Source organism: Mesocricetus auratus, unplaced genomic scaffold (genome assembly GCF_017639785.1).
Source record: "Mesocricetus auratus isolate SY011 unplaced genomic scaffold, BCM_Maur_2.0 Super-Scaffold_100023, whole genome shotgun sequence".
Lineage (NCBI taxonomy): Eukaryota > Metazoa > Chordata > Mammalia > Rodentia > Cricetidae > Mesocricetus > Mesocricetus auratus.
Genome location: NW_024429204.1, coordinates 26,369,079 through 26,395,395, shown reverse-complemented (window position 1 = coordinate 26,395,395; position 26,317 = coordinate 26,369,079). Strand labels below are relative to the sequence as shown.

Below are 26,317 nucleotides of genomic sequence, written 5' to 3'. Positions count from 1 at the left end.
AGGTATCTCTCACTTCCAGCTCCGGTGCTCCATCTCCTTTTGACTCTTAGAGACCGACTACTAGAACAAGATGGCAGACGCATTGTGGGGATTTATGACAAGTTCCCCTCAGATTCGATGAGTGATGGAAAGCTAGCATCTCCAAGGAGAGCAATCAAAAACTGGCTTTACACTATGCAGATTCATTTTTAACTTTTACCAACGAAATTCGTTCTTTCCCAGTTGACAGGTGTATATAATGCATTCTGGTTAATCTCATCCCCACCCTGGTCTATGGAGAAACATCTCTATATGACGAATGGTGGTGGATTCAGACTCTCTTCATTGCTCAGGGTGCTGAGAATAAGGGACAGCTGAGTGCTTAACCCTCAACAGGAAGCTTATACCGCTCTCTCTACTGCTTGGGAAATACTGTAAGAGAAAAATGGAAGGAATGTAAAGCCCAGAAGGCAGGGAGAAGGGCTGCTGATAGGGGAAGTAATTCTGTATATAAGTTTCTCCTATTGGTTAATGTCTCCACCAATCCTCAGACTGCACTGAGCTCCTGTCTCCTCTCACCTTATATTCCTAGCTAGTGCTGGGATTAAAGGAGTGGGATCCCAAGTGCTGAGATCACCTTTGTGTGAGCTGTTTCTCTTTTTTTAGACTGAGTCACTCTCCTTTAGCCCAGGATGGCCTTGAACTCACAGAAATCCATCTGCCTCTGTCTACTGAGAGCTGGTATTAAAGACATGTGCCACCACTGTCTGGCCTCTATGGCTGTGGCTAGCTTTGCACTCTGGTCTTCAGACAAGCTTTATTTGTTAGATCATAAACAAAATATCACCACAAAGGGATTCTAAGGGGATGGAGTCATAATTTTCTTTAGATATGTGCACATGTTAAGTGACTCCTAACTGCTTTAACTCCAGCTCCATACGAACCTGGCGCCTTCTTCTGGACTCCACAGTCACCTGCAATTACATTTGCTCAGACTCCCCCCAACCACACGTGCATGGGTGCACACACACACACACACACACACACACACACACACACACACACACACAATTTTAAAATCAAGTAAATCTTAATAATATTTCACCATGTTCATCTATTACTGTCCTTGCCAATGAGAAATAAATGGAAGAGAGAGGAGAAAAAAAACCAAACATCTGTCTCTGGGGCTGAACAGATTAGAGGGCAGTAGGAAATATCTACATACTCTGAATAGAAGTCTCTCTGGTCTCTTTGATGAAGATTCTGCTGGGCTTTGGTCCCAAGAACATTCTGCAGGCAGGACAAATAGTAGGCCAATGGTTTTGTTGCTGGGTTGGTGTCCCAATCCCTCCAAATTGAGATGCTCCAGTCATTTCTTCCAGTATTTTCTCCCTCCCATCCCCACCAGGATCCCTCAGACCCCAGTTCCTCCGAATCTATTCTATTTGCCCTCCCCAGACAGATCCTTGCATCACCCCTAAAGCCCTCCTTGTTTCTTAGCCTCTCTGCATCTGTGAATCGTAGCATGATTGTCTTTTACTTTACAGCTAATATCCACTTATGAGTGAGTACATACTGTGTTTATCTTTCTGGGTCTGGATTACCCCACTGAGGATGATTTTTTTAGTTGCATTCATTTACCTGCAAATTTCATGATGTCATTTGTTTTAAGAGCTGCCCCACATTTTCTTCATCCATTCTTCAGCTGAGGGGCATTTAGGCTATTTCCAGTTTCTGACGATTTCAAGTCAGAACATAGTTGAGCAAGTGTCCTTGTGGTATGACTGAGCATCCTTTGGGTATATGCCCAAGAGTGGTGTGGCTGGGTCTTGAGGCAGATCAATTTCCAGTTTTCTGAGAAACCACCATCCTGATTTCCACAGTGATTTCCACCAGCAATGGAGGAGTGTTCCCTTTGCTCCACATCCTCACCAACATTGAGCTATCACTTGTGTTGTTGATCTTAGCCATTCTAACTGGTGTAAAATGGAATCTCATAGTCATTTTTATTTGCATTTCCCTTATGGCTAAGAATGTGGAACATTTATTTAAGTGATTTTCAGCCATTTGAGATTCTTCTGCTGAGAATTCTCTGTTTGGATCTGCACCCCATTTTTAGATTGGGTTATCTGATTGGTTGATGCTTAAGAGGGAATACTAGAGTTATCCTTAGAGTTCATAGGGGTCCAGTTGGGCCCCTATGCTTCACCTGCACTTGACTTAATCTCTGACCCTTCAACATCTATTGATGGTTTTCCCCACATTTTATCTAACCATCTTCAGTGACTCTCTTTGTATCTGCATCAACTGTCCTTCTCCACACCTCCGGTGAAGCCTCTTTAAACCCAACCACCTCTCTGATACCTCTGCGACCATTCTTTACATATCATTGTACGAGATGGAATTTGGAATCCAAGAGGTAATACAGCTGGCAGCTGATCCCTCAACCTATGAGCCTACAGATGACACTTTACATTAAAATTGTAACCATTTCTTTAAAGCATTATAAAGTGTTCAGATTCAGGTTTGTTCTAGCAGTGACAGGCTAAGGCCATACTGGCAAGTCTCAAGTGGATGCCGGAGACAGGTCACCGTGGGCAGAGGATGGACTGAGTATAGACATGGGAACTGCTGTGATCACAGTTTAGCAATCTGGTTTTCAGAATCACACGTCTAAACCTGGTTTGGTGTCTCCATTAGTCTCTGGCTCCCAACCCCACCAATCTCAGAGGTGTGCTTGGGTGTGATGACAGAATCTGAAGATTGAAAGGGATCATTTATTTGGAAGCACTCATTATAAAGTATGACACACAGAAAAAGAAAAGCAATGCATCATGGCTTTCTTCCTCCTGATCACCAAGGACGAAAAGCTAAGGTTCAAGGGTGTGCTGCAGGGGTCATATGTCCTCTCAAAGGGTCGCTGGCTGACAGTTTTGGACTCTAAGGGTAAAAGCTGTCTCCTAGAACAGCTTCATAGCTCCACTTGTATCATGTATACTTCCGGCCAGCTGCCTTGGCCCCGCCAAGCTGTCTGAACCTCCAAATAACACACAAGTCGCCATATTAATTATGAAGCTCTTGGCTGTTTGCTTGGTTTCTTATCGGCTAGGTCTGACTTGATTATTAACCCATAATTACTCATATATATTTCACAAGAACTTATCTTTACTAGGACACATGCCTGGCATGTCCTTTCCTCCTGGGAGTCACATGGTGACCAGCCTCTTCACTGCAATTCCCAGAATCCTCCTAGATCCCTAGTTTCACCTGCATTGTTAACCTATCAGTCAACAGTGCTTTATTCAACAACCAATAAGAGAGACAGATTTACAGAATGACATCTCCCATCATCCACTCCTGAAAATGCCTATCTGAAACCTTCCTCTGACCTCCACGGAATCTGAGCTATCGCATTAGAAAGTGAGGGGAAGCAAGAAGCTCCTCCGTCCCCTGGTAGATGAAAACATGTCTTATTTTTGAGTTATTATTGGCTCAAAAAAAAAGTGTTTTGGTAACTACAGCAGAAGGAATAAAAGCTGTGTCAAATAAAGGAATGAAAAAATTTAAACGTAAGCAATGGATTGCTTCCTAATAGCTGCTGAACAAGTGGCATGATCTCATAGGTCCCAGAGTGTGGTGGGTTGAATGGGAATGGTCCTCTTAGGCAAGTGTGTTTACATGATTGATTCCCAGTGGGCAGAACTTGCATGAGAGGAATTAGGAGGTGTGACCTTATTGGAGGAGGCATGTCACTAGGAGTGGATTTTGAGGCTTTGGAAACCGGCACCATTCCAGTTAGCTCTCTTTGCCTCATGGTTGTCACAAGATGTGAGCTCTCAACCATGCCTTCTGCCTGCTGCCATACCCCCTGCCATAATGACCGCGGATTCCAACCTCTGTAACTATGCTTTAAGTTACCTTGGCCACGGTATATTAGCAATAGAAAAGTAACCAAGACGTAGCACCTGAATGTGCACAGCAGGAACAGAGAAGTTTGTGTCTATGAACGAAGAACAAATGGATGACCATGTATGGTGATAGGCAGGTAAAGATCCTCAGCTGCCAAGAGGTCAGAAGCTGTGCATGTTCTCCAGAGCGCTGGTAGGATGGCATGCAGCCCTGCTTGCTTGCTCTGTCACCTGCTTCCAGCTGGGGGCTTGAGTGGGTTGGATGGCAGCCCAGCCAAAGCTTCATCTGTCTGGAATATAAGAGCATAACACTTTGGGGGCTGAGGAGATGGCTCAGGGGTTAGCACTGAGCTCATTTTTGCAGTTAGGAAGTTTAATGAAGCCAGATTACTCCGAGGCCCTATCCTTCACCCTTTTCTACTCTTAATACCTTACTATTGTCTCTCATCTATCTATCATCTATCTATCTATCTATCCATCTATCTATCCATCCTTACTTCCTTCCATTCTTGCTTCCTTCTTTCTTTTCTTCCTTCCTAACACAACCCAGGTTTTGTTCTCCTATGAGACCACAACAGGAAAAATACACCTTGCAGGTTAAGAGTTCTGTTTGCAGTTAACAAAAAAAAATCCTGTTTGCCTTATATTTGTTTGGCCCATCTGTACCAGATGTGCTTGGTCACATGAAGGCAGGAGGTACATGGGCAAGAAATACATCAGGATGTAAGCTCGCCCCTGATTGGATGTAGGTGGAAATTACATAGACAGGAAATATGTCAGGGTGTATGTTTGTCCCCGGTTGGACCTGATGGAAAATGTGGATAATTATGGGGTTTGCCTTTTTAAACCCCTGAAAACCATGATTTGTGAACATTTTCTAGGAACCCAGAGAGATTGACCTGGCCAGAGTCCATCAATCTGGCTAGTATTTAATTAAAAATTGCTTTAAATTTGGCTTTATATTGTGGTGATGGGCTTATTCCCTACCAGTGGAATTAACATTGCCTCTGACATATCACATAGTAGGTGTCTTCATCACCAGCACCAGGGTTGGAGTGGCTGGTTTTAGGATGATCCTATTCTCTCTATAGCTGATGGGTTGAGGAATGGTCAGGCCCTAATTCTGACCCATGAAACATGAGAGAGGTCTTCTAGGTAGGTGGTGGAATGGAGAGCTGCGTGGATACCATTGTTCCTAGAAAAGAATCGCAGAAAGAAATGCGTCCCTTCATTCTCCAGATTTTGTCATTTTTGGATGGAATACTTGGAGCTACTGGCCCTATCTTGACACCTGCCTAAGATGCCAAATAATGATGGCAGAGAAGGGGGACTTGGGGAAAGGGTGGGGAGAAACTGCCATGGAATGCTATTGTTGAATGGCTGATTCAACCACATTCAGATCTGCCCTGGCCCCTGGAATTCCTGATTTGCAAAATAATGAATTCTCTTTTGTTTAAGCCAGCTTGAGTCAGGGTTTTGTTCCCAGCCATGAAAAGCATCCTGACTAAGGGAGGATTTGAAGCAGACTCGCCTCCCAGACCCAGCAGCTGAGCTGAATGATACTAAGAATAATTACCAAAGTATGCTGCAGAGGCTGCACACAAAGCCTGGGGTGAAGAGGGTGGAAAGCAAGAGGCTTGAAGGACAGTGGAGAAAGAAAAGAACGAGGTAACGGAAGGAGCCGGGCTGTAGAGTGTGCCTGGGACCCTGGGCTAGACCATAGGTCCCTAAGCAAGCTGAGCAAACCAGTCACTACTGCGGGTGCCACCATCCTCGTTACTCTGAATGTGTTGAACCTCAGATGCTCTATACAGTAACCTCATAGCCAGCACCTAATCATTCCTTGTCTAGTCACACCACCTTTCTCTCCACAGCATATGGTGGACTACCGGAATTACAGATTGTAGAGCCCTGTGGAGTCGTAAAGGCCAAGAAATTGACCCCCTCCCTTCGTGATTGGAGACGCAAAGTTCAAGAAGAGGAAGTAGATATAACCTCGTAGAATAACCCAAACCGAGACTAGATGCCCTATGTGCCCTGTAGCACAATCCCCTCAAATTCACATCAAGAAACTTTGGGTGGTCATATTATCTTAGGAAAGGCAGCACCAACAAGTCACAGTAACTTGTTTTCAACTAGAAAATACTTCTCATGGTTTTTTGGTTTCATTTGTTTGTTTACTTGCTTGCAAACCTAAAATGACAAGAGAGTTTCTAAACTTGAAATATGGAAGCATTCTTTCTCGAGTCTATTAGCCCTTGGGCATTGCTTTTCCCAGAGCCTTTTCCGAAATAATATTCTATAAATTACACAGTAGCAAAGGCACAGAAGAGACTTGCCTCCTGAAAGGTTCAGGCATTACACTGGCCTGCCCTGTTACCTGGCAGGATGCACTCAGGCAACACTCTGGCCAGCCCAGAGTTCCGTGAGAACCACACAGGTGCAAAGGACCCCTTTAAAGGACTGACCCCTGCCCGTTTATGCTCTCTTGCTCTTACTCTCTTTCCCTCTTACACTCTTACTCTCATCTTACTCTGTCTTTTTCTCTGTCTCTCTCTCATCTCTCTCTCTCTCTCTGCTCTGCATGGGTTGGTTACCTCTCACCCCCCTTTCCCTCCCCGTCCACCAATAAACTCCACGTGGGATGGTTGAGTCACAGTCTGTGTCTCCTTACTGGATACACCTAAACATTTTAACAATACCTCCAGAGAAAGAAAATCAACATATAGAGAGAGGCAGAGTTAGGAAAGGGTGAAAAGTAGACAGATTAGTGGATGGATGGATGGATGGATGGATGGATGGATGGATGGATGGATGGATGGGGATGGATGGATGGATGGATGGGGGATGGATGGATGGATAGATGGATGATGGATGGATGGATGGATGGATGGATGGGGGACGGATGGATGGATGGATGGGGGATGGATGGATAGGTGGCTAGATGGGAGCCTCTAGATGTATGATTGGATATACAGTTAGATAAAGACACTGTCATTTGACTCCCTAACTTAAAGCAAACTTGTTATATTATCCTATATATCTCTTTCCATCAGTTAGCACAGGCTGTATATGGGTTGGGCTTTTCTTCTGGTAGTGGTGAGTTTTGTCATTATACTAAACATCAAATGATCCCCAATTTTCAATAACTCATCTAAAAATGTTTATCCCATACTTTCATATCAATAGGGCCAAGCTGGACCCTAAACTGTCGCACCTGCTGTGCGGCCTGCATCCGAGAATGTAGCGAGGTGGTCGGGATAGATGACACAGAGACCGGTCGGATGCTTTAAGAAAACTTTATCTTCCCAAGTCAGCTTAGGAGAGAGCTCTCAGAAGAAATCTCAGGAGAAGTCTCTGGCGAAATCTCTGGAGAAATCTCTCCAAGAAAAAAGAGCTTCCCTTTTTAAGGACTTTTGCCATCCATTTACATACCATTCCTTCCACTTCTCACCCTCCTGGCTGGTGGTTTAATCTCCGGCCCCAGAATCGGGGAGACACCACAGGGGGCAGGGACAGGAAGAGGCATCTAGCAGTAGGAGGTGTGAAAGGGATGGTATTTCAGTGAGCCAGCCCTTATCTGAGCCCTATCAAGCTTTAAAGCACTGAATTGTTTTCAGTAAACATTACATAGATGCCTGCTCCCAGGCCGAAGGGGAAGTGGGTTTCTGCTCAAGGTCTGGTGTCCCCACACTAAACCTCTGCTTACAGTCAGATTTTCCCTTTCTGTCCTCAATTCCAAGACCCAGAATGGAGGAAGGAAGGCATCCCCCTAACACTCCTGGTGACAACGGAAGTCAAAGAATGGCTATGAACTGTGTTTTAAGACCTCAGCCTAAAACTGCCAACAGCCACAGGCAACTATACCACTGACCAAAACTAGCTATATTGGCAAAGACCAAATTCAACAAAGGAAAAAAACTACACCCCGTTCATAGGGAAGTCAAGGCAAGGAAGAGAAGAGAAGAAAAGAAAGGTGGTGGGCATTTTTGCTAATTTACAAAAGGGGAGGGCCTTCTGTGATTGCCAATATACAGAACCCTGGAATTTTCAACCAGATGGTTAGTTTGGGGTTCCTAAGAAATATTTAGTAGCTAAACAAAATGGGATGTTTTACCAACTCTGACTATTCCTCACTTTCAAGACATTGCTTTCTCCTCCACTCATCTTTTCACTGTACTGACTTTTCATCGGTTTTGACAAACTATTGATTTTTCTATTTGTTTAACTTTCTACTGTCGGTGGCCATGGTTGAATACTCTGAGCTGCCAGGTGATGGAAGGATCTGAGAGACGGCAGCTCTGTGTGGGCTGAGTTGACATATCTGCACAGCAGAGGTTATATTGTCAGTCGCTTGGGTGTTCCTGTTACAACCATGACTTCCTGGGAATGAACCACACTGGGAAGAATGACAACACTGTCATCAATAACAGCAAGCGTAAATTCCAGAAGCCTAACACACCGAGATGGAAGTCATGAGGCCTGACCTCTGCTGGGGGATCTTAAGCCTCAAGTCAATCAACTTCACATTTAATTGTGAAGGAAACACAAATTCAAAGGATGTACCTTTGTTTCTAAAACCTCATTGCTTAGACTCTTGTGAAGTGAGTCGTATTTAAAGAATCCATTTTAGTTTGTGATTCTTTAGGGATGGAGACTCTTTGGTGACAGGTAAAGATCAGCTGCTGTGACTTCCAGATATATTTTGTGGAGACCGCATTAAAGAAAAAGGAAGGGTTTTTTTCTACATAGATCTACAAACCATTTAACATGAATCTATTGGGCCACTTGCCAAATAGTGAGCATGATTTAAGGTAGCACATTAGTCAAGTCATATATTACACATGATAAATTGTCACATACAATGATATGGTTCTAAGTCTAATGGGGAATTTGAGGTAAAATACTTCACCTCAGTTTTCCCCTCTATAATACAGAGGGATGGCATCGCTGGTGTTACATGATTGTTAAGGATTTCCAACTGAAATAATAGTAGGCTCCAAGTCCTTGTTGTAAATCAAACATAGGCTTTACATACAGGTAGTGGCTATTTTTCAGTCAGGAGACACACCTTTGGACCTGTGTGTGAGGGCACTTCCAGCAAGGATGAACTGAGGACAGAAACTCCATCTTGAATATAAGCAGAGCTGTCTAGGAACTGACACCCCAGGTGAGGTAAAGAGTAAAAATGAGAAATCAGGCACAGTGTCTATACGCTTCTGTCTGCTTTCTGACCACTGAGGTGTGAACAAGCAACAAAATGCTCACACCGCTACGGCTTCTCCACTGGGATGAACGGTAACGCTTCAAACTATGAGCCCAAATAAATCCTTCCTCCCTATTTGGTCACCATGGTGACAGGGTTAATGTGTTATGTTTATTCATTGGTCACAGCACTCTCTGGCGTCATTCTTCTTCTATAGAGAAGGAAATGAAAGCATAGAGAATGCAGGGGATATGTGAAAGTCACAAATGCCAGTGGGTTGAACATACATGCCACTGAGCTCATAATCTACATTCCTACCCACTCCACGGATGGGGGAAATCCTTCTGTGTATATGCTTGTCTGATTGGTTGATAAATAAAGCACTGTTGGCCAATAGGCAAGCAAGATAAGTGGGACTAGAAGTTGAGGAGGATTCTGGGAAATGTAGTCAAGAGTGGGGAGTAGACATGTGATCCCAGGGGGAGAGGACACATGAGGCTGGCGTCCTCGGAAAGATAAGTCCTTATAGAAATATATATTAGTAGTCGTGGGTTAATACTTAAGACAGAAATAGCCAATGAGAAGCCCTGGACATTGGCTGGCATCATTGTAACTAATAGAGCCTCTGTGTGTTATTTGGGGTTGGCATGGCACTGGGACCAGGCTGGCGGGAAGAATGCTCGCTACCCTCCACCATTACACCTCTTGGATGCAATAAGTGTGTGAAGTGGGTAGACTCCCAGGACATAGGCACATCGCCTCTCTTCACCTTCAAGAGGGCTTGAGCAATCTCTAGGTCCCTCACACATGCAGTCGGATGATTAGTCTGTCTTCCTGACCATACAGGTGTGTGTGGAGGGGGGCTCTGCTCTCTCCCAGCTCCATACCCCGGATCAAAGCATCAAGTGCCCCTATGTCCCACCCCTTCTTCTGTGAAAGGGTGCCAGCCATGTTCTCTCCTAATATTGTATAATATTACTGTGAGGTCCAAGTAATAAGAGCAAAAATCCACAGCACCTTTAAATCCTCTACCAATGCCAGGTTTCTGTTATTACTGCAAAAAGCTGTACAGGGTCTCATAAAGAAATGTGCCACCTAACCTCTCTGGAATGGTCCCTTAAAAACTCCATCCTTGTCTTTCGACAAGCCACAGCTCATTCTGACGGGGCAATTTTGGCTCAAGACACATTTGGAATGTTTCTGGGAAACTGCCTTCATAGTTGGCTTATAAATCAAGTGTGAAAATTGGTATTTGAGCCTCACAGACAGCCCTCCATTTCATTTTGGGAGCCAAAAGAAAAAAACAAAACAAATAAACAAAAACAAACAAAAAACAATGGTACTTTGAAGTTTGATTGCCTATCTGATTCATAAGAAGGCGTTCAGAATAAATTATGCCTATTTTTTAAAAAAGTCAAACCCATCCCCAGAGAGGGAATGGCTTGCCTCATGAAGACTATCAGAGAAGTCTAATTTGGGAAACTGAAAGCAATGTCATCATTTCTCAGTCACAGCTTATGTACAAACCACAACAGGGGCTCAGGCCCGTTGAACTCACTCGCTGGGTTTGGCAGCGACACCAGGAAATGTATGCCTCCAATCGTCTCTGACTTGAAAATTATCCTTATAGTCATATCATCTAAGCCATAAAGTAAAATACCCATCTTTTAAATGTGTGTGCATACACCTATAATGTTTTATACACATACACACACATATTTGCTTTTTTAAAACTAAGACATGACAAATTTACATCTTCCTACACCCCACAGAGAAGCGGAAGTCCACAGTGGAATTCGTGGAGTTTCCACTTACGGCCTCATCACAGGAGTATGACTTATGGAAGTTCTGTTGTAGAATCTCAGAATGGTGTTTGAGTTTCTTGGAGCTTTGAAATGTCAACCCTTATTGGGCTTGCCACTAGATCTAACTATTTAATACTCAACAAAATGCATCCTTCTTCATTTTGTAAGTGAAGTGTTTGATTCATTTTTAACAGCATTGGTTTCTTTCATAATCTCTGTTTAATTTATATACTTAAATCATTGCTTTGAAAAAGTGCCTATAGCAAATAAATACCAATAATCCACGCACAGGTGTTGTTCTCTGTGCTCTAAATATAAATTAGCATGGTTAATTCTTCCCATCGTACACATAATTAATGTGTTACAATGGAGAAATTTAATCAAAAAGATTAAATGAACGCAATGCCACACAGCCAGTGAGTAGCGGGGCTGATTATGAGGTCCGTTCTCGGGTCCTGAATTGTCTTGTCTTCCACTGAAGCCTAGAAGGGATACAAGGGATGATGGCCAAGCCGCAGTCTTGTCCTACAGGAAGAGCAGAAGAGTAATAATCCTGCCTGGACTGGTGGAAGGCAAGAATTTTAGTCAAAGGGTACTGCAGCCGTGGTCCAAGAGGACCCGGCTATCTCTAACCGGCAGGTGAAGCAGGCATCACCCGCATAGGACGACTATTACAGGTGTGCATGACATTAGAGATAAAAGGTCATAGAGGGGTCCAAAGAGCTGCTGAAGGCAGGCAGTATGTAAGGCTCGGATTCTCTCCATGGAGTTCCTAAGTTGGCAATGTGTGAAGCTCAGATGGCAAAGCCCGACTTGCAGTGAAAGCCCAGGCTACAAGAGCTACCAGGACATGAGAACATGAGGCATCTATTAAGAAAGACAGCTGGCACCAGTCGGAACCAGTCCAAGAGAGAGGCGATGCACGCTCACACCAACCGGAACCAGTCCAAGAGAGGGGTGATGCGCGCTGGCACCAGTCGGAACCAGTCTAAGAGAGGGGCGATGCGCGCTGGCACCAACCGGAACCAGTCCAAGAGAGGGGCGATGCGCACTGGCACCAGTCGGAACCAGTCCAAGAGAGGGGCGATGCGCACTGGCACCAACCGGAACCAGTCCAAGAGAGGGGCGCTGCAAGCGCCAGACCCACGGCAGGGCTCCCAAGCCTGCTGGAGCCCGGATGGCTGCATCAATGGCCACAGATGCTGAACATCAAGCTACAGGGTGTGGCGTTCTCCCTGCCAGGTTTTGGCCTCATTCTGATCCAGTCTCCCCTTCCTGTATTTCCATTCCTCCACTTCAGTTGGGAATTTTTACTCTGTGTTCTGCATTTGCAAACTGTAACTTGTTTTTAGGCTTCAAAAGGGCTCTTTGTCAAAGGTGATCACCTCGAGTCTTTGGGGTTTTAAATGGTATTGAACAACTAAACTACAGGGACTTAAAAAGTTAGAGTGGATGCCTTTTGTACCGAGATGGCCATGGGCCTATAGGACCCAGGAAGAAATGCTATAATTTGAATGTGAAATATCCCTCACAGACGTATGTATTTTAATATTTGATCCCCAACTCGTGATGCTGTTTTGGGAGGGGGTTGTTGTACCTTTACAAGGTAGGGCCTAGCTGGGCTGTTGATGAGTGGTGGCCCTTGTGCGCTACTGCCAGGTTCCAGTTATAGCTTAGGTTGTATGGTTCCTGTGGTGTGACCAAGTAGCTGCCACGTGTTCTGACAGCCACGGACAAAGTCCACAGGCCTCCATGGTTTTTCATCATTGTGGACTGAACCCTCTCAAACCTTGAGCCAGGTGCTTTGTCACAGCAAAAGGAAAGCATCTCCTTTCAGGGAGGGACTCCATAATGGGAACCAAAGATGGCCATCTACCTAATTTTTCTATTGGTGGGATTGTCTGTGGGAGGTAAGACATTTAACATCCCTGAACCCTGGGTATTACATGCCTTATAATATTTACTCCATCGTGGTGACAGTGGAAGAAAAAAAGGTGTTTCTATGTTTTTAAATCATCCCTCCAAACCAAGAAGTATTGCCACATTGCTTAGGGCCCTCTGAGGTACTGCTACCATTACGGGAGCACTCTCACAATCCTATAGCAATGCCCTGTTGTTAATAATCTAATGGCAACCATAGAGTCTTCCTAAGTGTGCCCATTTCAATCCCTGCGCCCTCCCATCCTCTGCCTACACCCCTCCTCTCCTATTTACCTGAAAGACTCTTAGTACCTGGCACAGGATCAGAACTCAATACATACTATCCACTCTGTATGCTTGCTCTGCGAAGCCAAGCCAGTCTCCCTGGGGCTACAGTACCCACTTTCCATGTCTACTCTCCTTTTCTTGAACCTAGAGTAATGGCCCAAGGGTTTCCTGATCACTTATCTTCCCCACCCCTACATAGATCACACGTCTCTAACTGATGCTCAAAAATACATGTTGGGTTAATGAATAAATAATACCTTAATTTGCCCTAGGAGCCATAGTTACAAAGCCATACTCTCAGAAAGCAATAATCCTTAAGGAGCCTGGTCAGGTGATATTTTGCTGAGGAGAAAAGTATAAACCCACGACCCCCCACAGAAAACAAAAAACAAAACAAAACAAAAAAACCAATTACTGATTGCTTAATTGGTGTTCGGCAGTGCACTCTCTCGTTCTAAATGCACTGCTTCACTTACTACCAAATGTAAGAGGCCAGGGCAGCTCTCAGGAGGTGACGGGTGAGCAGAGAGTATGGAACAGCTAAGCTGCACACAGAAACTGCTGGGGACCAACGTGAGGTACCCACCGAAGCTTGTCTGAGGCACAGCAGCTCAAGGAAACCCAAAGCGCCACCAAAACACACAGGTTAGAATTTAGAAAGAAAAAAAAGGAGTGGATTAGGGCAGAAATCTCTTTGCAGAAGGGTTTCAAGATGATACTATTAGAAGCACAAGCTCCCTGCACAGGCTAAACTTCTTGAGATCCTTCTTTCTCTCCTCCGATTTGCAGAAAGCCACCTGTGCTGCTAGGAACCAGGGAACCACTGGGCCCTTAATATGTAGGTATATAGGAGTGGCCATTTACATATGCCTGCAATTCCTCCTCCTCTAGTTATTGGAAGCACACCTAAGAAGGGACACCACCCCTCCCCCTCCCACCCCAGGCAGGAGACCACAGGGCATGCTGGCAGCCAACAAGAAGCACTGGCTGAGGCCGGGGTCTGCTTTTTTCATTTGCCTCTATGCCTGGGTGGTCTTCAGGGCTGGTGCCAAGGAGCACACATTGTAGCAATTTAGCAGGGAGACCACAGCCGTGGTTAGAGCGGCTAAGACTGGGTGGGTTTTGAGCTTGGCTCCAAGCCCCGCCTCTGCCAACTACCCCCCTGCCACCCACAAGATGAGGAGGTGATTTCTGCCCAGGACACCGGGGTTCTTCCAGCGGTCCTTCTCTGTGCCAGTTAGGGGCGTCACTGCTGACCTCCCCAGCCTCGGGTCACTCAGAAAATTAGTAGTGAGAACGCTTGCCACTTAGTATATACAGTGTCTCGTTGAGATCTCAGACGAATGGAGTCTGGGGCAGAAAAAGAGAGTCATCTTTGTTTCCCAGGAAGCTGAGAGACACATTCTGTACAGTGACTATTTATATTTAATAGCTGTACTGTTCCAGAAACCTCTGTAGATACCAAAAGAGATTGATCAGATAGCAGCCCCAGCTGTTGTAACTCTGACAGGAGCCTGGTTTTCATTTTCTTTTAGAATACATGGACCAAAGAGAAGGGGGAAAGGAGAGCTTTAGCCCTGTGGGTAGGACAAAGACCCCATGATCTGAGTCCAAGAGGCTCCCAGCTCCTAAGACTGAGGGTCTGGGTCGAATTAAACCTAAAGCCACCTTTCAGTCACAAAGCTGTTCTGTCTTCATTTCTGTTGCTGAGATGAAATACCTCGGCAACAAGCAACTTGGGTTAGGAGGTGTCTTAAATTGCAGTTCTAGGTTGCAAGTCACCATAGTAGGGAAGTCATAATAACTTTGGTATAATAAATAATTTTGAAGTAGTACTCACACAAAGTCAAGAGCAGAGAAGAAGGAATTCACTTATTCTCATTTACTCAACTCACTTTTTTTCTTTTCTCTACCATGGTCCATGACCCAAAGTAGGGTATGATACTGCCCAATGTGGACTGACTCTTCCACCTCTATTAACCCAATTTAAAAACAAAGCAAAACAAACAAGCAACAACAACAATAAACACAACACACAACTCCGTCACAGGCAAACCACCTGGTCTAGGCAACCCCTCACTGAGCATCTCTGCTTAGGTGATTGTGTCATGACGACGGTTCAAACTAACCATGCAAACAAGCACCATGCAAACAAAAATGCCATGGGCCAGTATCCCTGCCACGCAAGTACACGACACTATCGTAAAAGTAAGCTTAGACTGGACAATACTGACCTTTGACCTTATAGAAGGCATCACTGACCTCATTTGAGAAGCCACCAACCACGGAAGCTGAGGATATGAATTTCAGGGTCAGACAGCTAGTTGATGGTTTCTCATGAGGCTCAGTTTACCTGTCTGTAGGTGAGAACCTTGCATGGCTCCCTCCCAGGTTAGTTCAGGAAGATGAAGATCAGTATGAATTAAACCTCCTAGTTCGATGTCTTAACATGTACTAGGGCTGCTGTGAAAGGATGGATCTGGATAATGTATGATGCACCTGAGGCAATGGATAGCCGTCAGATGTTAGCTTTCCAGCCCCCATAGCTCTCCAGCCTGAGCAGCATCCGAACCCTGTGTGCCTAGGACTTGGCACAGAGTAAACCTTCCAGTCTCTGGCTTGCACGGGGCAAGTGAGGCTGCTGAGCTGGTGCGTGGCCTCTTTGGTTCTGTTATCATTTGTGCCACAGCATCTTTCTGCAAGCGTGAGCTCAGCCCTACACGCACCTACTCAACCACACACACATACACACACACACACACACACACACAGAGAAAGACACATAGACACACAGTCACACAGAAAGACACAAAACACACACAGACACACACAAACACAGACATACACACACTCAGAAAGACACACACAGAGAAAGACATAGACACACAGACACACAGAAAGACACAAACACACACACAGAGACACACACAAACACAGGCATACAAACACACATACACACATACTCAGAAAGACACACAGAGAAAGACATATATATATACACACACAAACACAGAGAAAGACACAAATACACACACAAACACGCAGAAAGATACACACAGACACACAAAGAGAAACACACACACACACACACACACACACAGCTGGGATGCCAGCAGTACTCCAGCAGTCTCTGAGCTCCAGGGGACAGCACCAATCCTGAGAAGTCCTCCTTTGCAATGGTGCAATCACTTGCCAAGACTGACCCTAGGGCAGAACTGTAGCTGAGCTGACAACTAGGGCTGACATTCTCCAGGCTGCCCCAGCCGCCCATGCATCCTTCCCCGTCACCTGATGGTGACCCCATGATTTGGGCCCAGCTGTGCCTGGCCAGACACTGCTGTTCCTCCAGCCAGAGCAGCAGCACTCCGGAGGTTTGAAAGGAAAACTTGAAGGTCTCTAGACTGAGAACGAATTGTTAATGGACTTATGCTTTCACATGGCAGCCACACAAAGGCGCAGGCAAAAATAGCTACTGCAAATCACTTCCCCACTTTAAAGCCTCCTTCCTTCCCAAGCAGATGCGGATCTTTGGGGAGACGTGCTTGTCTGGGAAGAGAGGATGGTCAAAGAACAGCAGGGTGGGTGGGCAGCTATGTCTATGAAGAGCAGTTGCTGGGTTGTGGAGAGCTCAGAGCCTCCCTCCATCCACACACCTGTACAGAAGCCAGGTGGGAACAAGCATCCCCCACTAGACAGAAAGTCGGTTTTCTCTCCTTTCCTTCATTCGTTTTCAGAGTTAGATTACTGCCCTGTGGGTTCGGAACTAAGAGACCGGTGTCAATGCTGGATGGTGGGGCCCTTTCCCCTTGCTGAGGAAATTAAGGCCTTGTTTCAATGTAGCACACATCTGAGTTCTTCTAAAGTCAACAACCCTGTGCTACAAACTGGCCAGGCCAGTTTGATGAGTACTTGGGGACAGGGATGTGTCCTCACATAGCCTGTGTTCTGACTACTTGTACTTATGAGTTGACTTCAGGTAAGACCCCATTGGTCACTGGAGGCAGTGACTCAAAACCTTCCCAAATTCCATCTTAGGGATGTGAAGGCGGGGTAGTAATGAGTTCACTAGACCCAAGACAAATGATAAATGGGTGTCTTATTGGGGAACAACTTACACAGATAACAAAGAACCACCATGGCGATCCTGCTCTAGAAGATGCAGCCTCTGCCCTTCCAATCTGATCTGCAACCCAAGAGAGAGGGAGAGGAAGAGAGGGAGGGAGGGAGGGAGGGAAGGGAGGGAAGGAAGAGAAAGAGACAGAGAGAAAGAGAGAGAGAGACCTTCCAGTCACATACACACCTGAGGGATGTGGCCACTAACACAGATTCACTAGCAAGGCGAGATGCCACTACAATTCCCCTTTTAGTCTAAAGAAGAAGGTTTCAAGCCTGATGCAAAAACTACATAAAATGACAACAAATGTCAGATATATTCCAGGAAAAGGAAAAGGAAAAACAGACACAAATTAAAACCTACAACCAGCAGGAGCAGCATCGAGCAATAGACACATTGTACATTAATGTTGAGTTTCACTCAAGGCAACATTGATGGCATCCTCCATCTAGAATCCAGGTAACTACTCTCAACATCTCGCTTTCTTTTAGCAACCAATTCATATAGTTGCAACTGCTAACCATCCAGAAACCCATCCTTCCCACAGAGTCCTTGTTACTATGTCCTTCTCCTTTATGACTTCTTCCCAGCCTTGTGCTGGGACCTCCATATTGGACTCCTTGGCCTTCAGTTCCTCTACTTCCTGATTCTGTTCACTCTGCCTCTAGAACCATCTTTCTCCAATAGAATCTCATCACATTCCCAAGCATCTTATGCACATTTATTATTTGTTATATATCTACTTGCACAATTTCCACTAATACTTGGTCTTATACTTTTGTTTTCAGTTCCAAAATTGGTGGCCAGTGAGTAGAGTGAACAAGACAGAAAGCTTAGGATCTAAGCAAAACTCTGGCCAGAAAGTTGTAGGAACAGGGGATCAATTGCTCCTTCTCTACAAGCCCCAGGTATGTTCCTCAGAAACAATACTGTTCAACTATTATGTTCATGTGGTAACGAGAGTCATGGGGAAGCCCCCTCACCATAGAGCAGCACCTACCTTCGCTATAGAATCACCATAGAGACTCAAGGGAGAGGTAAGCTTGGGCTCCTGTCTCAAGCCCGACTTCCACTTGCCCACTCTGGAATCTCCTGGCCTGGAGACTGCACGCAGGTTGACCTGCCCCCAGTGGACCAAGCAACTGGGAGTCTGCTGACATTGCCGTGCTAGTCCAGCCACCATCCACCAGGAAAGGGAGTGTCTCAGATCCGCCTGCACCCACCGTGATACCCATCAGAGTATTGGACCTGCTTGCACCCACCAGAAGAGAATCATGGATCCATACCCACGAAGAGAGGAACAGACTTCACCTGCACCTACTGGAAGAGGGGATGGAAAGAAAGCAATAAAGACAACACATTCAACAACAGAGAAACCAATAGGACACCACCAGAGTCTAGGGACTCTACACCAGCAAGACCTGAATATCTCCAAAGAGATGAATCAGAAGAGAAGGATCTTAAAAACAACTTCATGAAGATGAAAGAGACCCTAAGAGAGGGAAGGAGAAAATCCTTTAAAGAAATGGAAGAAAATATAAACCAAAATATAAACTTGCAAGAAACAATTCAAACAGTGCAAGGTATGAAAGTTGAAGTAGAAACAATAAAAGAAACACAGTCTGAGGGAATGCTGCAATTAGAAAAGATGGGTAAATGATCAGGAACTACAGATGCAAGCATAACCAATAGAATATAAGAGATGGAAGAGAGAATCTCAGGCAGTGAAGATATACTAAGAGAAATAGATTAATCGACCAAAGAAAATCTTTTGTTTTTGGGGTTTTTTTTTTTTGGTTTTATGAGATAGGGTTTCTCTGTATTGTTTTGGAGGCTGTCCGTCCAGCCTAGCCTCGAACTCACAGAGATCCGCCTGCCTCTGCCTCCCAAGTGCTGGTATTAAAGGCCTGCGCCACCACCGCCCGGCCAAAGAAAATCTTAAGTCCAACAAATCCCTAACACAAAATATCCAGGAAAAATGGGAAACCGTGAAATGGCCAAACCTAAGAATAATAGGTATAGAAGAAGGTAAAGAAACCCAACTCAAAGGTGCAGAAAACATATTCAACAAAATCATAAAGAAAACTTTCCCACCCTAAAGAAAGACAAGCCAATGAAAATACAAGAAGCCTACAGAAAACCAAATAGAGTGGACCTCAAAAATGTACCCTTGTCGCCGGGTGGTGGTGGCACAAGCCAGGCGGTGGTGGCGCACGCCTTTAATCCCAGCACTCGGGAGGCAGAGGCAGGTGGATCTCTGAGTTCAAGGCCAGGCTGGACCAACAGCCTCCAAAACAATACAGAGAAACTCTGTCTCGAAAAACCAAAACAAAAAAAATGTACCCTTGTCACTTAATAATCAAAACACCAAACATACAGAATAAAGAAAGAAAAGTAAGAGCAACTAAAGAAAAAGGCCAAGTAACATAGAAAGGCAAGCCTATCAGAATTACACCTGACCTCTCCATGGAAAATCTGAAAGCCAGAAGGTCCTGGATAGATATTCTACAAACACTAAGAGACCATGAATGGCAGTCCAGACTACTATACCCAGCAAAGCTTTCAATCCCAATAAATGGTGAAAAAAAGATATTCCATGACAAACCCAGGTTTAAATAATACATATCCACTAATACAGCCCTACAGAAAGTACTGGAAGTAAAATGTCCAACCTAAGGAAGTTAACTACACACACACACACAAAAACATAGGCAATAGATAATGCCGGTTTACCAAAAGCCAAAAGAAAAAGTGGGATAAATCCACACACAATACCACCACCACCACCAAATCCAAAACAAACAGGAACTTAATACTAATGGCCTTAACTTGCCCACAAAAAGACACAGGCTAACAGAATGGATACAAAGACAGAATCCATATTTCTGCTGCATACAAGAAACATACCTCAACATCAAAAACAGACGTTATCTCAGAATAAATGGTTGGGATAAGATTTTGAAACAAATGGACTCAAGAAACAAACTGGTGTAGCTATGCCAATATCTAACAAATTAGACTTCAAGCTAAAATCAATCAAAAGAGATGAAGAAGGTCATTTCATATTCATCACAGGAAAAAATGCATCAGGATGAAGTCTCAATTCTGAAAATGTATGGCCCAAATACAAAGGCACCCACATTCATAAAAGAAAAAATTTTAAACTTAAAAATCACAATAAGAGCTCACACAGTTACAGTGGGAGACTTCAACACCCCACTCTCACCAAGAGACAGGACTGCCAGACAGAAACTTAACAAAGAAACAAAGGAAATAACAAAAGTTATAGCCCAATTGGGTTTAACAGACCTATAGAACATTCCATTCAAACACAAAAGAATATACCTTCTTCTCAGCACCACATGGAACATTCTCTAAAATCAACCACATACTTGGCAACATAGCAGACCTCAACAGGTTCAAAAAAATTGGAATAACCCCCCGTATCTTATCATACCAACATGATTTAAAGTTAGAATTCAACAACAATACAAATAGCAGAAACCCTACAAACTCATAGAAATTGAACAGCATGCAATTGCACCATTCCTGGATTGAGGAAGAAATTAAAGACTTCCTAGAAATCAATGAGAATGAAGACACAACATATCCAAACTTATGGGACACTTTTAAAGCAGTGCTAAGAGTAAAGTTCATAGCACTAAGTGCCCGCATGAAGAAACTGGAAATAGTCACACTAGAGAATTAACAGCACAACTGAAAACTCTAGATCAAAAAGAAGCAAACTCATCCTAGAGAAGTAGATGGAAGGAAATAATCAAATTGAGGGCTGAAATCAACAAAGTAGAAACAAAGAAAACAATACAAAGAATAAATGCAACGAAGAGTTGGTTCTTTGAGAAAATCAATAAGATATACAAACCTTTATCGAAACTAATCAAAAGATAGAGAGCATGCTAATTAACAAAATCAGACATGAAAAGGGGCCATAACAACAGATACTGAGGAAGTACAGAGAATCTTCAAGTCATATTTTTAAAATGACTGTACTCCAAAAAAATCCAGAAATTTAAAAGAAACGGACAATTTTCTGGATAGGTATCACTTACCAGAATTAAATCAAGAACAGATAAGCAATTTAAACAGAACTATAACCCCTAATGAAAAGAAAGCAGTCACCAAAAGTCTTCAAACAACAACAACAACAAAAAGCCCAGGGCAAGATGGTTTCAGTGCAGAATTCTACAGAAATTCAAGAAGAGCTAATACCAATACTTCTCAAATTGTTCTATACAAGAGAAGCAGAAGGTTCATTGCCAAGGTCTTTTTACGACACTACAATTGACTTTGTACCCAACTCACACAAAGACACAACTAAGAAAGAGAACTACAAACCATTATCCCTCATGAGCATTGATGCAAAAATATTCAATAAAATACTGGCACATCGAATCCAAGAGAAACCATCAGGGAAATCATCATCAGAGAAATCATCAGAGAAACCATCAGAGAAATCATCCACCATTATCAAGTAGGCTTTATTCCAAAGATGCAGGGATGGTTCAACGTACGAAAATCTATTAATATAATCCACCATATAAACAAACTAAGAAAGAAAATCCACATGATCATCTCACTAGATGCTGAAAAAGCCTTTAACAAAATCCAACACCACTTCATGATAAATCTCTCCAAGATCAGGGATAACAAGAACATAACTGAACAATAAAAGTACCTCCAACATCAAACTAAATGGAGAGAAACTCAACGCCATTCCTCTAAAATCAGGAACAAGACAAGGCTGCCCACTCTCTCCATATCTCTTCAAAATTGTGCTTGAGGTTCCAGCTACAGCAATAAGACAAAAAAGGGAGATCAAGGAGATACAAATTGGAAAGGAACAAGTAAAACTTTCACTATTTGCAAATGATATGATAGTTTACATAAGTGACCTGAAAAACTCTACCAGGGACCTCCTACAAAGTGGCAGGATACAAGATTAACTCAAAAAAAAATCAGTAGCCCTACTAAAGAGAAGATAAATGGGATGAGAAAGAAATTAGAGAAATATCACCCCTTATAATAGTCACAAAGAACATAAAATATCTTGGGGGTAATGCTAACCAAACAAGTGAAAGACCTGTACAGCAAGAACTTTGAGTCTTTAAAGAAAGAAATCAAAGGAGAAACCAGAAAATGAAAAGATCTCTCATGTTCTTGGATAGGTAGGATCAACATAGTAAAAATGGCAATCTTGCCAAAAGCAATCTACAGATTCAATGCAATCCCCATCAAAATACCAGCACAATTCTTTACAAATCTTGAAAGAACAATTCTCAACTTTATATGAAAAGACAAAAGAACCAGAATTGTCAAAACAACCCTGTTCAACAAAGCAATGTCCAGAGGCATCACTATCCCTGACTTCAAGCTCTACTATAGAGCTATAGTCCTGAAAACAGCTTGGTATTGGCACAAAAATAGACAGGTAGACCAATGAGATCTAATTGAAAACTCTGATATTAATCCACACACCTACAAACACCTGATTTTTGACAAAGAAGCTAAAATTATGCAATGGGAAAAAAGCATGTTCAACAAATGGTGTTGGCATAACTGGATGCTGGCATGTAGATAGATTTTTATCTATTGCCATGCACAAAACTTAAGTCCAAAGGGATCAAAGACTTCAACATAAATACAGCAACACTGAACCTCTTAGAAGAGAAAGTAGGAAGTACCCTTGAACGAATTGGTACAGGAGACCACTTCCTGAAAATAATACCAGCAGCACAGACACTGAGATCGACAATTAATAAATGGGACCTCCTGAAACTGAGAAGCTTTTGTAAGGCAATGGACATAGTCAACAAGACAAAAAGGCAGCCCACAGAATGGGAAAAGATATTAGACAACCCCACATTTGACAGAGGGCTGATCTCCAAAATTTACAAAGAACTCAAGAAACTAGTCACCAAATCACCAAATAATCTAATTAAAAAGTGGGGTACAGTACTAAATATAGAATTCTCAATAGAGGAATCTAAAATGGCTGATAGAAACTTAAGAAAGTGCTCAACATCTTTGTCTATCAGGGAAATGCAAATCAAAACAACTCTGAGATACAATCTTACTCCTGTCAGAATGTCTAAAATCAAAAACACTAATGACAGTTTATGCTGGAGAGGATGTGTAGAAAGGGGAATGTTCCTCCATTGCTGGTGGGAGTGCCGACTTGTACAGCCACTTTGGAAATCAGTATGGAGATTCCTCAGGAAAATGGGAATCAGTCTACCACAAGATCCAGCAATTCCACTCTTAGGCATATACCTAAAAGATGCACACTCATACAACAAGGACATGTGTACAAATGTGTTCATAGCAGCATTATTTGTAATAGCCCGAACCTGGAAGCAATCTAGATGCTCCTCAACTGAAGAATGGAGAAAATGTGGTACATTTACACAATGGAGTACTACTCAGCCAAAAAAAAAAAAAACAATGGAATGCTGAAATTCACAGGCAAATGGATGGAACTAGAAGAAACCATCCTGAGTGAGGTAACCCAGTCACAAAAAGACAAATATGGTATGCACTCACTCATATATTGTTTTTAGACCCAGAGTAAAGGAGTACCAGCTTACAATCCATACAGCCAGAGAAGCTAGGAATGAAGGAGGACCCTAAGAGAGACATACATGTCCCCCAGAGAAGGAGAAAGGGAAAGGGGGAGGGGAGAGGGAGTGAGGAGAAAGAGAAGGGGAGAAGAGGAGGGGAGAGGAGGAAATGAGGGAGCAGGAAGATTGAATCAGGGGAAAAATAGAGGAGAGCAAGAAAAGACACACCATAATAGAGGGAGCCACTATAGGTTTAAAGAGAAATATGGAACTAGGGAAATGTTCAGAGATCTACAAGGATAATACCAACTAACAATCTAAGCAATAGTGGAAAGGCTACCTTAAATGTCCTTCCCCAGTGATGAGATTGATGACTCCCTTATACGCCATCCTAGAGCCTTCATCCAGTAGCTAACACCCAAGTTAAACACTGAGCTGAACTCCTGGAATCCAGTTGCAGAGAGGGAGAAGTGATGGACAAAGGGGTCAAGACCAAGTTGGTGAAACCCAAGAAACAGCTGACCTGAACAAGTGGGAGCTCATGGACCCCAGACTGATAGCTGGGAAACCAGCATAGGACCGACCCAGAACCCCTGATAGTGGGTGTTAATTAGGAGGCCTGGGCAATCTATGGGGCCTCTGGTAGTAGATTAGTATTTATCCCTAGTATATGAATGGACTTTGGGAGCCCATTCCACATAGAGAGATACTCTCTCAGCCTGGACACACTGGGGAGGGCCTAGGCCCCTCTCCAAATGATATGACAGACTTTGAAGATTCCCCCATAGAAGGCCTCACCCTCTCTGGGGAACAGAAAGGGGGATGGGATAGAGGGTTAGTGGAGGGGTAGGGGAAGAGGGAAGGGAGAGGGATCTGGATTTGACATGTAAAACAAGCTTGTTTCTAATTTAAATTTTAAAAAATCTGAAAAAAAAAGGAATTACCATAAAGTAGCACTCTCACCATGGAGAAGCATCCCTTACTCAAAAAATGTGAAGGAGCCTCTTTTGCCAAGCAGCCAAGAATATGCAGTACAAACAAGATGAAAAGAAAACCTTGACTGTGATATGCTGATAAGATTTGGAAGTTGGCTGTTTCTGCAGCAAAACAAAGCCACCATTGACTGATCCTACCATGGTTGCCAAGATGATGATGAAAATCAAAGCACTAGAGGAAGAGTTATGAAACACATCTTCATGATATAAATGGTGACAGTGTAAGACACCTCACAGTTAATTCAGTGGTGTCCCTTCTTTTTAGTCTGCTCCTCTCCCACCAGCTGACCCAGGTTTTGCCCAGGTATAAGATCCTGGTTCAACCTTACTTTTAAAAAGAGAAAGAAGAATAGTCTGCTAGGGATAGAGACAGGGATGAGGGGACACAAGGGACATATTTTATCACTATCAGTACATCTGATGACATAAGAACCTTGATTTTTTTGTTACTGTCTACAGACTCTGTACCCCTTATTACCGCTATTGGAAACCACTTTTCACACACATTAGTATATTGATGGCCCTGCTTTACTTATGAGTATAAATATCCCAGTACTGCTAGAAAGCTAGCATATATCCAGGACAAAGACTCTTTTACTAGTTGATCCTAGGATACTGCCTACTATGTGAATGCTGTTTTGTTTTGTTTTGTTTTTTCACCACCATGGGTCTTATTCCCCTCTTTGTCTAGTGAAGTCCTTCACAACTCAGGACTAGGTTCACATATTACCTCCTGTGCAAACTTTCCCCAGGCAAACAGAACTGCTACCTCAGCTATGATCCCAAGCCCTACTATTAATAGCACTGCTGTGCTGTGGCTATTGTTTGTGTACCTTTCATTACCGTAAGACTGTCCTCAGGGGCCAACATATGCCTCTGTCATGTCTGAAGCTCCACGCTCAGCATGGAGCCTATCACAAGGCAGATGTTCTGTGCACATCTGCATCAATGCTGCAAGTATCTCTCCAGCTCCTATCCGATGCCAGCCATTGGATTAAGGTCCTGTGGACACAAGGACATACAGGCCTTGGAGCACTGTGTGGGGAGATGTTTAGACCCACCTGTGCCCTCAGTTGAGATGTTACTCTCTTTGCTCACCTTATTTCTACCTCGTGCATCACAATACAGGCTGCTTTATGACCTTTGGTCTCTATTTTCCATCAGGTTGTTATAAGGGTGATTGGAGTTCGCCCAGATTATTAACTATTGTAATTCAAAAAGCGATGCAAGAGAGAAAGACACCATGTGACAGAGCTCGCGGAAAGGGATTTCTTATTAGGGGAAAGGAAATGGAAAAACAGGAGAGGGGAGGAGGGAGACAGGTCTCTGGAGACAGGAACAGCAGAAGAGATAGGGTGGGCAGAGAGAGGAGAGAAAGAAAGGAACCAAAAAGAGAAAGACAGAGGATAGGAGGAGGGCCCTTTTAAAAAAGAACACAGTGAGTGTGCACAGGTGGTGCTCTTAGTGGTTGCAGCTGAGGGTGTATCCTGTCAGAACCCCAAGGTCAGGCTATTTCAAGTAAAA

At 43.7% G+C, this 26,317-nt stretch overlaps 2 long non-coding RNA genes across 4 annotated transcripts in view; both read right to left on the bottom strand.

The window, feature by feature from the left end:
• Nucleotides 1-26,317, bottom strand: part of LOC106021829 — a 139,553-nt gene that overhangs the window by 106,520 nt on the left and 6,716 nt on the right. The gene's annotated exons all lie outside the window — the stretch shown is intronic.
• LOC121133615 lies at nucleotides 2,737-26,144 on the bottom strand. The gene is made up of 2 exons (XR_005870513.1): nucleotides 25,627-26,144; nucleotides 2,737-4,177 (listed from the first exon to the last, which is right to left on the bottom strand). It is a non-coding gene; the product is annotated as an uncharacterized LOC121133615 (long non-coding RNA).